Source organism: Tenrec ecaudatus, chromosome 10 (assembly GCF_050624435.1).
Source record: "Tenrec ecaudatus isolate mTenEca1 chromosome 10, mTenEca1.hap1, whole genome shotgun sequence".
NCBI lineage: Eukaryota > Metazoa > Chordata > Mammalia > Afrosoricida > Tenrecidae > Tenrec > Tenrec ecaudatus.
In genome coordinates, this window is record NC_134539.1 from 130,903,887 (window position 1) to 130,917,831 (window position 13,945).

The 13,945-nt window shown below is 44.2% G+C and overlaps 1 protein-coding gene across 6 annotated transcripts in view; it reads left to right on the forward strand.

The window, feature by feature from the left end:
* The window catches only part of SPAG9 (sperm associated antigen 9), a 143,769-nt gene that overhangs the window by 79,207 nt on the left and 50,617 nt on the right, over positions 1 to 13,945 (forward strand). The window lies entirely within an intron of this gene.

Here is a 13,945-nt window from a genome sequence, read left to right on the forward strand (position 1 = left end):
TTTGTTGTGGATTCGATTTGTGCTGCATCTTCCTGTCGGGCGCCTTCTGTCGGGGTCCCGGTCAGAGCAGCAGGCAGTGGTAGCTCAGTACCCTCCAGTTCTGGCTTTGTGGTTTCAGTGGCTCTAGTTCAGGTGGCCCATTAGCCCATTGTACTAATTGCTCCCTTGAATCTCGTGTGCTCGTCACGCTCCTTTGCTCCAGATGGGAAGAGACAAATTGTTGTTATTTTTTATGTCTGCTGACAAGCTGTTGAGTCCCCAGAGGCAACTCTCCAAAGTAGGATGCAGAAGGTTGTCTTTATGAACTATGTGGTGCCACTTACCCTAGATGTCCCCTGAGTCTATGGTCCTTTTCCTTCAAGCCTAAGAATATTGTCCCATGAGGTGTTTGGTTATATCAGAGAAGTTTTCATGACTGTGCTCCTTGTGTGCCCTGCGTATTACATGTAGCATCTACAATTATGTGCATTGATATACCCACATATGAACCTATATCTGCAGGTGGCTGTGCTCTCATACATCCCAGTCTACCTATGAAACCACTTGAAAATTATTGCTTATTAATACTACTGTTGCAGGATTGTCAATGTTATACTAATTACGATCCCAACTAAACCCAAACCCACTGCTATTGAGTTAGTTCAGATTCATAGCAACCCTAAATAGGGTTTCCAAGACTGTAAATCTTTATAGGCGTGGCCTCAACTTTCTCCTGCAGAGACTGGTGGTCTTGAACTGCTGACCTTGTAATTAGCAGTCCAACGTTTTCCCCACAGCTTCTTACTCGTTACTGTTTAAAAAATACCAAATTCACTGGAAGTGAGCGGATTCCCACTCAATAGCAGCCGTATAGGATAGAGTAGAACTGCCACTGTGGAACTTTGAGGCTGTAAATCTTTTCAGGAGCAGACAGCCTCAACTTTCTCCCTAGTAATTACTGTAGTTGCCCTTTCTTCTTTCTTTCTTTTTTAAAAAATTCATCATTTTATTGGAAGTGCTTACAGATGTCATATGATTCCATAATTCAAGTAGTTCAAGCATAATTGTATAATTGCTGCTACATTCAGTTTCAAAACATTTTCTTTCTTCTTGAAATCTTTGATGTCAGGTTTCCTTTACCTCCTCCCTCCCCCACCCTTCCTCCCAAGAACCTTGTTATTTTTTCATATTATTAATATTATACCATTATAATATATATTTTCACCTACAATTCTGTTATTAGTTCCCTTGAGTAGAGTTATACAGTTATCATTACCACCAGTCGTCTGCCTGTTTCCCCTGCCCCCTTCCTGTATACTCAGGGACTCATTGCTCCCATTCCTGCTACTGTAGGGTCATCCTTCCTGGCCTTTCGGTATCAAAAGATCTTACAGGCCTGAACCTACGTGGGTTTAGCAGTATTAATGAAGTGAAACATAAGCCTTAATATAAGGGGAGGAAATATTAAAGAACCAGAGGATAGTTATGAGTTCATCAGTGTTATACCACAGCCTGAATTCCTCATCTCCAACCACACACACACACACACACACACGCACGCACACACACACACACACACACACACACGCACCCCTCTGTGCAGGCCTGTCCAGTTGTCTTTCAGGTGAGTTTTGGGTCTCTACTTTGTCCACATTCCTTCACCTTCATGTGCTTACTTGTTTTTGAACTTCTGATATCTATTCCCATCGATACCTTATGATGACACAGGCTGCTGTGCCTCTTCCATGTGGGCTTTGTTGCTTCCCTGCTCAATGGCCACTTGCTTGACTGCAAGCCTTTAAGACCCCAGACGTTATGTGTTTTAATAGCCGGACACCCTTAGCTTTCTTCACCACATATGTTTATGCACCCTTTTGTCTTCAGTGATCATGTCAGGAAGGTGTCATACCGTGCTACCTTGGTAGAACAAGCTATTCTTGTACGTAGGTCAGATTTTATTAGAGGCCCAAGGTCCATCTGCTTCCTTGGTGAATTTACATATATGTACATGTTTAGACAAATACACCTATATTTATATAGTTATATATTTACATATATCCATATTTATACCTACATATATAAATTTTTGCTTTCTTTCCTCTTTTTCTTTTATGCTTACCCCTTGTTCACTTCTCAGTAATTTCTCTCAGGCACGTTTTGATTGATCTAACCCTATGAGAAATGCTACACCCTCCTCACTGTCAATTTTATAACCCTCATTAGTCCCCTGTCCCTGTCCTTATTGGCTCACCACTCCCCTCCCCCTGCCTCCTCCCATCCCATGCCCCCACCCAAAAAACATCGGTCCCATCACTGTCTCCATGGGGTTGCTTGTTCTGCCTATCTTATGTAGATAGACACACATTCTCCACCCCCCCACTACCCCCCCACCCCCCCCCACCCCCGCCAAAAAAAAAATAGTTCCAAGTCTAACTGATGTCTTGACTCAGAGTCGATGAATATCTCTCTGCTAAATAGAGAGCAGGACCTGTTATAAACCCTCAGGGTGCATGGCCAGGACCCACTCACCTCACAGCACTGACCCTCTAGTGTGTCCCAGTGCTCTTTGCCCCTAGTCTTACCTTTTGTCTTCCTTTGCTTTGGTTCTTTTGTGCTCCTCTCACATCATTACATTAACTGAGATGCTAGACAGCTAAAGCATAATAAAATTAAGTACATAAATTTTCGTTTGTAAAATTGATGTCTTAAAATTTATTGGAAATTCGTTCTTCCGAGAGGATATATTAATTTTTTAGGATGGAGTTTCGAGTTCTCTTGTGGGGTTGGGGAATCAAGCACTACATAACTTTTGATGTGAGTACTCGTGACCAAAATCGGTTTCTATTTGGTTTAGATTGCGTAATACAAATTATGGAGCAACCAAATGATGAGTTTTAGATTTGAAAAATAATTGCCACCCAGACTCTCTTGGTTCACTGTTGAAAGTGTCATACTTTAGTTTGGCTCCACATTTTCTATTTTTTTTAATTTAAAACACAGTTCTCAGGGGCTTAGGTGGAAAGCAAATGTTTTGAGAATGATGAGGGCAATGAATGTACAAATGTGCTTTACACAATTGATGTATGTATGGAGTGTGATAAGAGTTGTATGTGCCCCTAATAAAACGATTTTAAAAACCCAACCCAGTTCTTTAACACCACTTTATAAATCAATATCTCAAAGTGCATTAGGTTTACTTAAAGGGATGGGTGTTAATTCATTATAGATGAGATTCTTAACTAAGAATGTGTTATCCATACGTGATCAGTATAACCAGTAATGTCTCTAAGGTGGTGATAACTAATAATTAACTTTAAAGTATTTCAGGTTGCATTCTACATCATCTAAAACATAGTATTTATGAAGAGAATAGTGAATCTTGTTAGATTATAACATCTAGTCTCTCATAAGTTTTGCCTGAAACAACAAGGTCATTTCCAATGATTACAAATGAATACTTTCATCTTTTTTTCATGCTTTTTCTTTGTAGTTCTTACCATGACCTGAATACTTATATGTAGCTCTTATGAGACTTCTAGAATATTGTCATATGTCTACCTTGCTTATCCCTTTTCCCTAAGACTATCACTGCCCTTTGGTTTACTTAATGCTAAATCCCTTGCACCAAGAAAGGCACATAGCATAAGAGAGTCTCAGGACATCTGCATTGAATGGATGGTTCTCTCAGGGTAATATAAACGGTCTGATTCGCAGCTCTAGAAGGTACATGTATCCAAGGCATTGCGGTGACCTTTGACATGAAGTGAGCAGTGAATGAATATTTGATGACTTTTCTCCACTGAAAAGTATTTTTAGCAGTAAGGCTGACCTCACTTTTTCCTAATCTCTTTTCTGATTGCTCATTTTATCTGACCACAGCAATGCCACTAGACACTCATTCTTTGCTCCTGTGGCTACATATGCTTTTTTTTTTTTTTAGCCTTCCTGTAGGTGTACTCGACCTTCCAAAAGATTATTAATGTGGATTTACGCATAGGTGCTTTTGCTTTTTCCCACATATACGTTTTTAATGTCCTCCCTAGAGATACTAAGGTAAATACTCTCCAGAGAGTTTCTAGAACCCAAACTATGTCTCCCTCTATTTTACATGAGGATGGAGCAAGGCACTAATGAGCCCCAGAGGTGCTTCCCGGTAAGTGTAGGGCTGCTGACTTCAAGATTGGAGGTTCAAACCCACCAACTGCTCAGAGGGAGAAAGATGAGGTGGTCTGATCCCATAAAGACGTAGTCTCAGAAATCCCTTCTAGGATCTCAGTGAGTAGGAATTGACTTGATGCTAGTTTTGTTTTGCTTTGTTTTATTTATATGTTTATAGAGTTAATTAGTGAGATAAAGCTAAACAGATAAGACTTCCCAGGAGTGGAATAGAAATGACAAAATGGCAAAAGTACAGTTTACGAAGTCCTAGTAATTCACGTTATTATTTCCTTAAACTACATTAATAACCAAATGTCTGTCTCCAACATTACCAGGAATTAGAGTCAGGAAGTCCGAGTTTCACTTGCTGGCTGCTTCCAGACATATCAGTACCACTAATCTTGGTTTCCATAGTTGACGGGGATCAGACAGATAACTCTAATCTACGACATTCTACAACTTTTGTTCCTCTGAGAACTTGGCGTTGACCTAGTTATATTTAGGGCGTACTTTGCTCTCTGTACTAAAAAAATTGAAAATGAGAATTATAGTATTAATTTTACTAACATAGTTTTTTATGTAATAAGATTAATAAGTGAATTGAAAATGTTCTGTGAGGAAGGAGTCCTAGTGGCACAAGGGTTAAGAGCTGAAATGCTAACCGAAAGCTCACTCGTCACAGGAGCCAGCGTGACAGCCCTGCCTCGCCCTGCGGGGTGGCTGTGGATAGGAATGAACATGACAGGTTGGTGTGGGTGGGTCTGGGAGACAACCCCCTAGCAGATGAGAGCCAAAGAAGCAAAGAACTGTAGGGAATTTGGTGACAGAAGACTGGCAGTAAAGAGAATTTGCCAGTGGTTACCGTATATGCTCATGCCTAATCTGAGTTTTCCAGCACTTTTTTTTTTCCCACTTCTAGTGAAGCACATTTTTAAGGCCGTTTTTGTGGTAAAATTTGGTGTCTCAGCTGATGTTCGGGTCGGCTTATACTTGAGTATATACGGTATGAAGTTATACACTTGTTATACTGGAGAGTTTTCACTGCGTGAGAACTGTAGTCAGTCCATTATCCTAACTGTCTTTCATGGAAAGTCTGCCAAGAATGATATGCCTAGACTGCAAGAGTGCCCTTAAAAAGAAGTATTTGTGTACACTGCTCATTTATTAGTACATTTATGTGGGGGTGGGGGCGGACTGACACGTAAACAAGCCAATGACACCGTGGACGCTCACATACTGAACTCCGGTGGAGCTGTGGGTGGGCGTTGGCTTGATTGCCGCGAGGTCGGTGCAAACCCTCAGGCGCTCTGAGGGCAGCAGCGGCGGCTGTCCGCTCCCGTGGGCGCGCAGCCTCAGAGCCTGTGTAGGATCACTGAGTAGTTAGCTTAGGGTGCTTCTGGTCGAGATGGAAGGCCGTGACCGACCCTGGGACCTGAGAGGGGAGCGTGTGAGGGAGAGTGCGCCAGGCTGATGAAGTGGCCCCGAGGGAGGGCCGGCGATCCCACTCCTCTCAGCCCCTCAGTGCTCTCGCTGCACTGGCACACGTGGTGTGCAGGTGGTCAGCACCACCCGCCCCTCCACGGCTGGGGAAGGTTCCCTTTCGCCCTCAGGGCCACACTCGGCACATTGGAGGGCCATCCACGCCTTGAAATGCCTTCTTGACTTGCTTCCAGGGCACTACTCTTTCTCGGTCTCCCTGGCTCCTTCACGGTTCCCTCTCAACACTGCGATTCGCTTCTACTTTTTGACCTCCGATATTGATTAATATCTGAGGGTCCCAGGGCTTACACTTCAGCCCTTTTCTCTCCTTCCTCGAGGTTGGCAGGTCAGGTCCCTGGCAGTCGATGCAGCCTACATGTCTCCGCCACACGTCTGTCGACATCTACTGACTTTTATTTGCAGGTTTGTCACATATTTATTTTTCTGCTACTGAGACTCCACCAGTAGAAATACCCTCTTTCGAGGTCCAATCCAAGCCATTTGTGAAAGTTTTCTATGAAACCTCGCTAGACAACCTGTTGGCGATTCTGGAATCGAGTGTAGAGATCAGCTCCGGGCAGAATCCGAGCCGTTCCGTTTGGCATCATCAGCAGAGATCTCTTAATGGGGACCTTCTAGTGAGTCTGATAAAGAAAGAGCCGTATGCTAAGTGCCCAGAGTTGTTCTGCTCAACAACGTTTTACTAAAGTACCAAAGCTATGCAAAGATAATAGTCAAGAGTGAGCTGCAAATAAAGAAGGAATTGGAGAAGAAAAGATCATCTTGAACAAGAAGAACTTGCCCCACCAGATATGAGGACTTCTTTTTTTTTTTTAATCATTTTATTGGGGGCTCGTACAATTCTTATCACAATCCATTATATACATCCATTGTGTCAAGAACATATGTACATTTGTTGCCAGCATCATTCTCAAAACATTTGCCTTCTACTTGAGCCCTTAATATCTGCTGCTCATTTTCCCCCTCCCTCCTCACTCCCCCCTACCTCATGAACCCTTCATCATTCATAAGTTATTATAATTTTGTCATATGTTACACTGTCCGACGTCTCCCCGCACCCTCTTGTCTGCTGTCCATCCCCTAGGGAAGAGGTTATAGGTAGATTCTTGTAATCAGTTTCCCCTTTCTACCCCACATTCCCTCCACCCTCCAGGCATCGCCACTCTCACCACTGGTCCTGAAGAACTCATCTGTCCTAGATTCCCTGTGTTTCCAGTTGCTATCTGTGCCTGTGTACATCCTCTGGTCTAGCCAGATTTGTAAAGTAGAATTGGGATCATGATAATGGGAGGGGGAAGTATTTAAGAACTAGAGGAAAGTTATATGTTTCATCGTTGCTACCCTACACCCTGCCTGGTTCATCTCCTCCCCACAACCCTTCAGTAAGGGGTGTCCGGTTGGCTACCAAAAGGCTTTGAATCTCCACTCTGCACTCACCCACATTTTCAATGATAAGATTTTTTGTTCCTTGATGCTTAATACCTGATCCCTTCGACAGCTCGTGGTCACACAGGCTGGTGTGCTTCTTCCGTGTGGGCTTTGTTGCTTCTGAGCTAGATGGCTGCTTGTTTATCATCAAGCCTTTAAGACCCCAGACGTTATATCTTTTGTTAGCCGGGCACCATTAGCTTTCTTCACCACATTTGCTATGCACACGTTTGTCTTCATTGATCGTAAGGTAGGCACCCACTGATATTATTTTTGATTCTTTGATGTCTGATAACTGGTCCCTTCTATACCTCATGGTCAGCCAAGCTGGTGTGCTTCTTCCATGTGGACTTTGATGCTTCTCAGCTAGATGGCCTCTTGTTTATCTTCGAGCCTTTAAGACCCCAGACGCTATATCTTTTGATAGCCGGGCACTGTCAGCTTTCTTCACCACATTTGCTTATGCACACATTTTTCTTCAGCAATCATGTTGGGAAGGTGTGCACCTTGGAATGCCAGTTTAATAGAACAAAGTGTTTTTGCATTGAGTAAGTGCTTGAGTGGAGGCCCATTGTCCATCTACTGCCTTAATACTAAACCTATAAATATATGCACGTAGATCTGTTTCCCTACACTCATATAAATATATTTACATATGTACATTCCAGGAAGACTTCTTATAAAGCTGAAGTGATTAAGGTGTTCTAGTATTGCTTTACCTTTCTTTCCTCACTGCACACTTCAGTCCTCAAGCTCCTGGGTAGGGCAGAACAAGACAAGGATCCATGGGCAGGGCAGGGAGGAGGAGAGTGCCCACAGTGAGGTGTCAGAGCCGGAGCAGGGTTAAGGGGATACCTGGAGAAGCACAGCCTGCCTTAGGGGCGTCACATCCTAAACAGGATGAGAAGGTATTTCCCAAACAGAGTGCGGGAGCAGGCAGCATCTGTGTCGGAGCAGTCTGTGCAGAGGAGGGGGGAATATTGACGAGGGCCAAGGTGTGGAGGAGGAGGAGAGTTTGCTGTCCTGGATGGCAGAGTACAAGAGGACTTTAGAATGGAAGGGATTGTAGACAAGATTGACTGTACAGAAAAGTCAAGCCAGATGAAGACTGGATTCGCAGGTATAGATGTGAAGCTGAGTGCCCAAGCCAATAACAAGTGAACGTAAATTATGAATGGAGGAAACATCAAATGTAGACTACTCAAGAAAGGTGGAGGGGAGAAAAGACATAACCTGGTTGGGAGCGAGGGGAGAGGAGTCTTAGAAAGGGAAAGACTGGTTGTTCACATGTTTACGAGAGATTGAAGACAAGGGCACGAAAGGAGCGAATGGATGCGTGGTAGGAGGAGGAAAGGGTTGCACAAAGAACTCCAAAGGAAGTCATTGGATGTCTGGGTGGCGGTCTGGAACTCGAAGAAGGATTCGGGGTCCTTGATTCCAATTGGTGAGCTGTAGACATGGGATCATTTAACCCCAACTGCAATGAAAGTCTTCTTTATTGATGTGGCACCTCGAGTTTTGTGTCAGTAAAGTAAGAGCGCAGTTTGGCGATGATTTCTCAGACTTTCGGTTTCACACATACACACACACAGGCATCCACTTGCACCTGCCTCACCTACAAACCTGTGAGAACTGGAATCCCACAGGACTGCCTGGTTTTTCTGGGTCTCTCAAATTTTCCGCCTTTGACAGGATGTAGTTTTAACACTTTTTATCTCTTATCTTAGTGGAAAATAGTTGTATTTTCTTTCTTTCTCTGACAAGTTTCTCCTTACAGAAGTTTCCACCTAACTCCATCTTTACTGTGTATGGGCATAGATAAACATGCTCCCCCTAAAGGCATTTTTCCTTACTTGGTTGTTAATGGGGTGTGACTTTTAGAACTGAGAAAAGGAGGTTCCGTTAGCTAAAAAACAATTGGATTGGTACCTCTTTGTGAAGCAGAGTTCTGTTCAGCCATATGACTTGGCAGAGCTGCTGTGAGAAGCTCTTGTTCTCAGGGTTCGGTGTGTAAAGGGCAGTGGTCACTGGGTGCTGCGTTCTTCCGGGGATGTGTCTAGCATACAGACTGGAGCCCAACTAAACAGAGCCGGCATTCTTATTGAGAAGACTCTCCATCCTGGGTCTCCAGCTGTTGAACTGTATTCTTTTAATTCTTTTATTGCCTGTGGTTAAAGATCCCTATTATAAAATGCTTGTAAGGTTTTGAAATATAAAATACCTAAAGCCAACAACCCCGTCCTTTTAGATTTTAGATTTAGAGACGCATTCCACCATCAGCAGAGTTCCCCAAATACCCTTCTCCCAGCTTCCCCTAATGTTGTCGTCTTACTTACCACAACAGAATAATCGAAACTTAGCAGAATACTCTTCACCAATCTGTAGACTTTTTTTTTAAGCTCCCTCCTATCTTCCCACTAGTCCTGTTTTTCGTTCTAGGGTCCCGTGCTGCATCCGGCATCTCCTCAGTCTCTTCTGATGTATGCAAACCCTTGGTCCTAAGTGTCTGTCATGGCCTTGAGATTTCTGAACAGCCCTAGTCAGTTCTCTGGTAGGAATCCCCTCCATGGGGATTGTCTGTCTGGAGAATTGACCGTGACTAGATTGAATAATGAGGTTGTGGTAGGAACGCAATAGAAATGGTGTCTTTCTTTTTAAAACTATATGTCGTTTTGTTTTTTGTTGCCGAGACTACACAGCAGAACATGCACAAGTTCAAGTTTCTACATGTACAATTTAGTGACACTGATTGCATTTGTTTGAGTTGTGCAGCCGTCCCTGCTTCCTTTTCCAAACTGTTCATGGTCTGTGGACATAAGCTCCCTCTCCCCAAGGTGTCTATCCAAGCTTCTGAGGTGCTCATGTCCTCTTGTGCTCATAGGAAATCCTGTTGTGAGTTGATGCCGACGTGAAGTGCCCCGTCCTCTCCTTCAGAGGAGAACTGCGTGAGCTTTAGGAAGCACGCAGCCTCATCTGCCCCCATGCAGTGGCCCGTGGGCTTGAGTCAGTGACCTTCACCCCCCTTTGATCCCATACAGATAGATCTTTACAGAGCACAGTGCTCACGGTGATAAGCTTTCTCAGTGTGTCATGTCAGGGTTAAAATCATGTTGACATAGGAATTGTACGAGCCTCCAATAAAATGATTTAGAAAGGAATAATGTTGACATGTCGCACAGTGGTTAATACTGACTCTGCTTAGTTGGTTAAACTGGTCTTTCTTCGCAGGGAAATGCCGGTGATCAGTAAGTATTTCGCTGGCTCTGCTCTGAGACAGCACACATCTATCTCCTGTTTCTCCTCGCGCTGTCACGCGCGGGCTGTAGCGCCCTGTGATGCTCTACTGGCTGTCTTCTGTTGCATGCGTCCTTTTTAATGGGAACGCTTCCGTGAGGGAGAAAGGGCTCTTCCTTTCCCCTCTCCGGCCTTCCCTTCCTTCCTCTCTGTTGGACGCGTGGACATTTATTTCATGTTGTGGGTTATTCAATGCAATCATATTTTTAAGCTCAAAAGTGCTCAGCTCTTTTACGCTGGCCCCTCCGCCCTGCTGGTACGCGCGCATCTGTGTGTGTGGGGGGGTCTTTTCTTGCGTAGCTGGCACTGTGAGTTGGGTGTTCTCTCCGCCCCGCCCTGTAACGAGCCTCTTCTCCACAAAGCCCAGGCTCCTTTCATTAGAAAGAAAGCGCTGTCTGATCACTGGATGTGATCACTTATTGCTCAGATGTGATTGCTCGCGCCTTCTCCGCCGACTAAGCTGGGCAAGGTAACTACGTATACTAACCCATGGTACTACCTGCTTCTGTGATTACTTCTGCACCTGTACTGGGGAGGTGTCAGTGGGAACGCATGTGTTGTTTTTATACACTTCCAGCCCTGATGCACTGTCGTCAGGTTCATCATAGCGCCCCTTTACCACCTACCCATGTGCTGGGCCACTGCTTGAACTCTGGGAGGTCCTTACAGTTGTTTCTGAAATGATGGAGCAGCATACAGTCCTCTGTCTAGCCTTAGGGTACCTCGTGGAACTACTCTTTTCCAGCGTTACTCAGGATACCACCCTTGCTTTCCTTCCCCATCCGTCAATGCCCTAATAAGGTGGGACTATTTGCTGTGCAACTTGGTTCATGTGTTACAGTTTGTATTCCATTTGTTACACACACATGTAAACACTTAGAAAATACTTGTTTCCTTTTTGTCAACAGTCCTGTGTACCTCTGAAAGTTCTCCAACAGGAGTTGGGAATGTTATTTCAAAACCATTTGAAAAAAGTTAATGAAAATGATTAACTATTGGTTACTTCTTTTCCTATCACTCTCATGATGGCCGTGTTCTGTTGGAAAGACTGCAGGGGTTGGGCCCTGAAAGCCTGAAGTGTTTTCACTTTCATTAGGCTCAAAGCCTGGCACTGTAGAGGGCAGAAGGCAGGTTCCCGTTGCTTGCCCTCTTCCTGGTGGGGTGACATGGCAGCAGTCTCCTAGGCTGCAGAGGCCGTGCCCTGGGGGCGGGTCAGACCGGAAACCACTCTGCAGGCTGGCAGCCTTTGTCCGGCAGGCTGCATTGGCGGCTTCCCCTGGTGTCCTCCCACTGCTGGCTTCTTCCCATTAGGACAGCAGTCACGAAGGAGCCCATGAAGCAGTGTGGATAGTAGATAGTGTCCAAGTGGTCTCTAATGAGACCATTTATTTTATGTATTTGTTTACATATTTAATAGTCTATTAAAAATAACTAACTATGGGGAAATGCCAGAGTCAGTTGAGGAATGGAACGACTGAAGCTATCTTGAAAGGTTTGTAGATTTGGAACTAATTTACCAGGCTTCATTTCTTTAGAGAGCAGTATGTAAGGCCTGGGATCTAAAGCCAGTAGAGAAATGGCACAAAGAAGAGACTGTTTTCACTCATGGCGTCCAAATGCAGCCCAAAGTAAGGCACCTTGTTGCTCCACTCACACTCACCACGTGCACAGGGGCGCCCTTCCTTTGGACCTGGAGAGAGTGCAGCAGTCGCAGGGCAGTCCCCTGCTTTGTGTGGACATCCTGCAGTGAGACAGCCCCTTGAGACAGTAAGGGGAATTGTACAGGAAGTCAATTTGTCACCAAAGGAGACGTGACAGCATGGAAGTCTCCGTGTTTGGGGCGCGTCTGAAGAAGCTATCATCAGCCAGCCCCCAGGAACAGCTAGGGCTTCAGAGCACTAACGCAGCGCTTGCGATCGCGTCTCAGGCATGACGGCTCGTGCTGGCATATGATATGTAAAGTCTGTAGTATAAAATAGTATAAAATAGAGACTCGAGGTCTCTGATTGAATGTGAAATAGTGGCATGCAACTCCCCAAAACCTTGCATTAGAGAATTTTGATAAATGCTTCCACTTTTCATTCAGATCCTAGTACAAATTTCCCTTTGTTTTGCACGTGCTACCAGATTATTGTTGGCGAAAGTCACATATTTTCTCATTTAATAGGTTGATACTTAAATTTCTCCTTCTTCGTTTCATCTTCACTTGGGAGTTATTGTTGGTGACGGAATTTCATAATTTCCTCTATTTGGAGGTATAATTTATAAGGATATTGTAGCAAGGATTTCTTACTGAAGCACTCTGCTGCTAATCTTAGATGCTTTGTGTTACTGTTCCTGGGGAGACCGAGGAAAAAATTCACCCCAAAATTCTGAACTTTTTTTTTTCAGCTCTCAGGCTGTATCCTTGGATCCAGTTGTCATGAGTACAGCCCACACAGTGAGCTGTTTTGAACAGAATAAAATATTTTTATGTGCAAACAAAAAAAAAGTCACTCGTAAGTTTTGACATTTGGACCTTCCGTTAATAACATGGATGTGTTAAAAATAAAAAGGCAAGAAAGACCCCAAAAATATTTTTATGTGATAAAGCAGAATAAGGAAGTTACAGATAGATAAACGTCATGTTGCTTGGCTAGCCTTGGTCAGATTTAAAACGTTCAGCATTCTCTTCTAAGTAGCTCCTAATTTACCTCTTCCTTTGAGCCCCTAAATCATGTCACAGTCGTTGTCCTGGTTTAGAAAGTGTTCCCTCCTGGTTATACTGCAAACCCCCTTGTTCACAGATGAACTTGAGCAGGTGGACTTTCTCTACATTGTTTGAAGTGCGGGTAACTAGACTCGGGCGGGGAGGTGGCATGTTGTGGCCAAGAGGAGGAGGAAATGCTTTCTCTACTCGACTTGTATTTGAAAGGAAGATGGCAAGTGCAAAAAGGACCTCAAATTATATTTCAGATGTGTTCAAAAATAGTATTTGTAGTAAGGGGAGAAGCTGCATGGCGGCTGAGCCTTTCCACACCTGCAGCCTTGATGGCTTTAGGCCATCCCATTCACACGGATCATCAGGCACTTGTAAAGAGTGGGGGCAGTCACATCTATAATGCTATAAATAAGAGTTTACCAGGCTGGTAGGTGAATTGTACCACTTTTATCCTAGTAGAGAACACATCGAAACAAAGACTCTTGAGGCGATTGCCTCTGTCAGCCCCCTCACAGTCCTTACCCACTCCCCAGGAGCATATCACGATGCACAGCCCTGATGCTGCCGGCCACGGGCTGGTGCACTAGGTGCGAACCCACCCTGCCATTCATCCACAATGTGGGGGCAGGATGTTTTAGGACCACTTTCACAAATTCTGCTCTGGTGAGATGAAGCATTTGACCTTTCCACTGTAGTTTCAGAGCCGCAACCAGACAGCACATGTTCTAAGGGTGCTACAGTCTCGCTTTTCGCACATGTTGGCGCAGCATAACCATCTTTAAAACTGAGGTTGACATGGATATTGATTTTACCACTAACATCCATTCTGCTTTTTCTATTTTATTTAAATATGTACTATCCAATTTGAAAATACTCTGCAGGGAT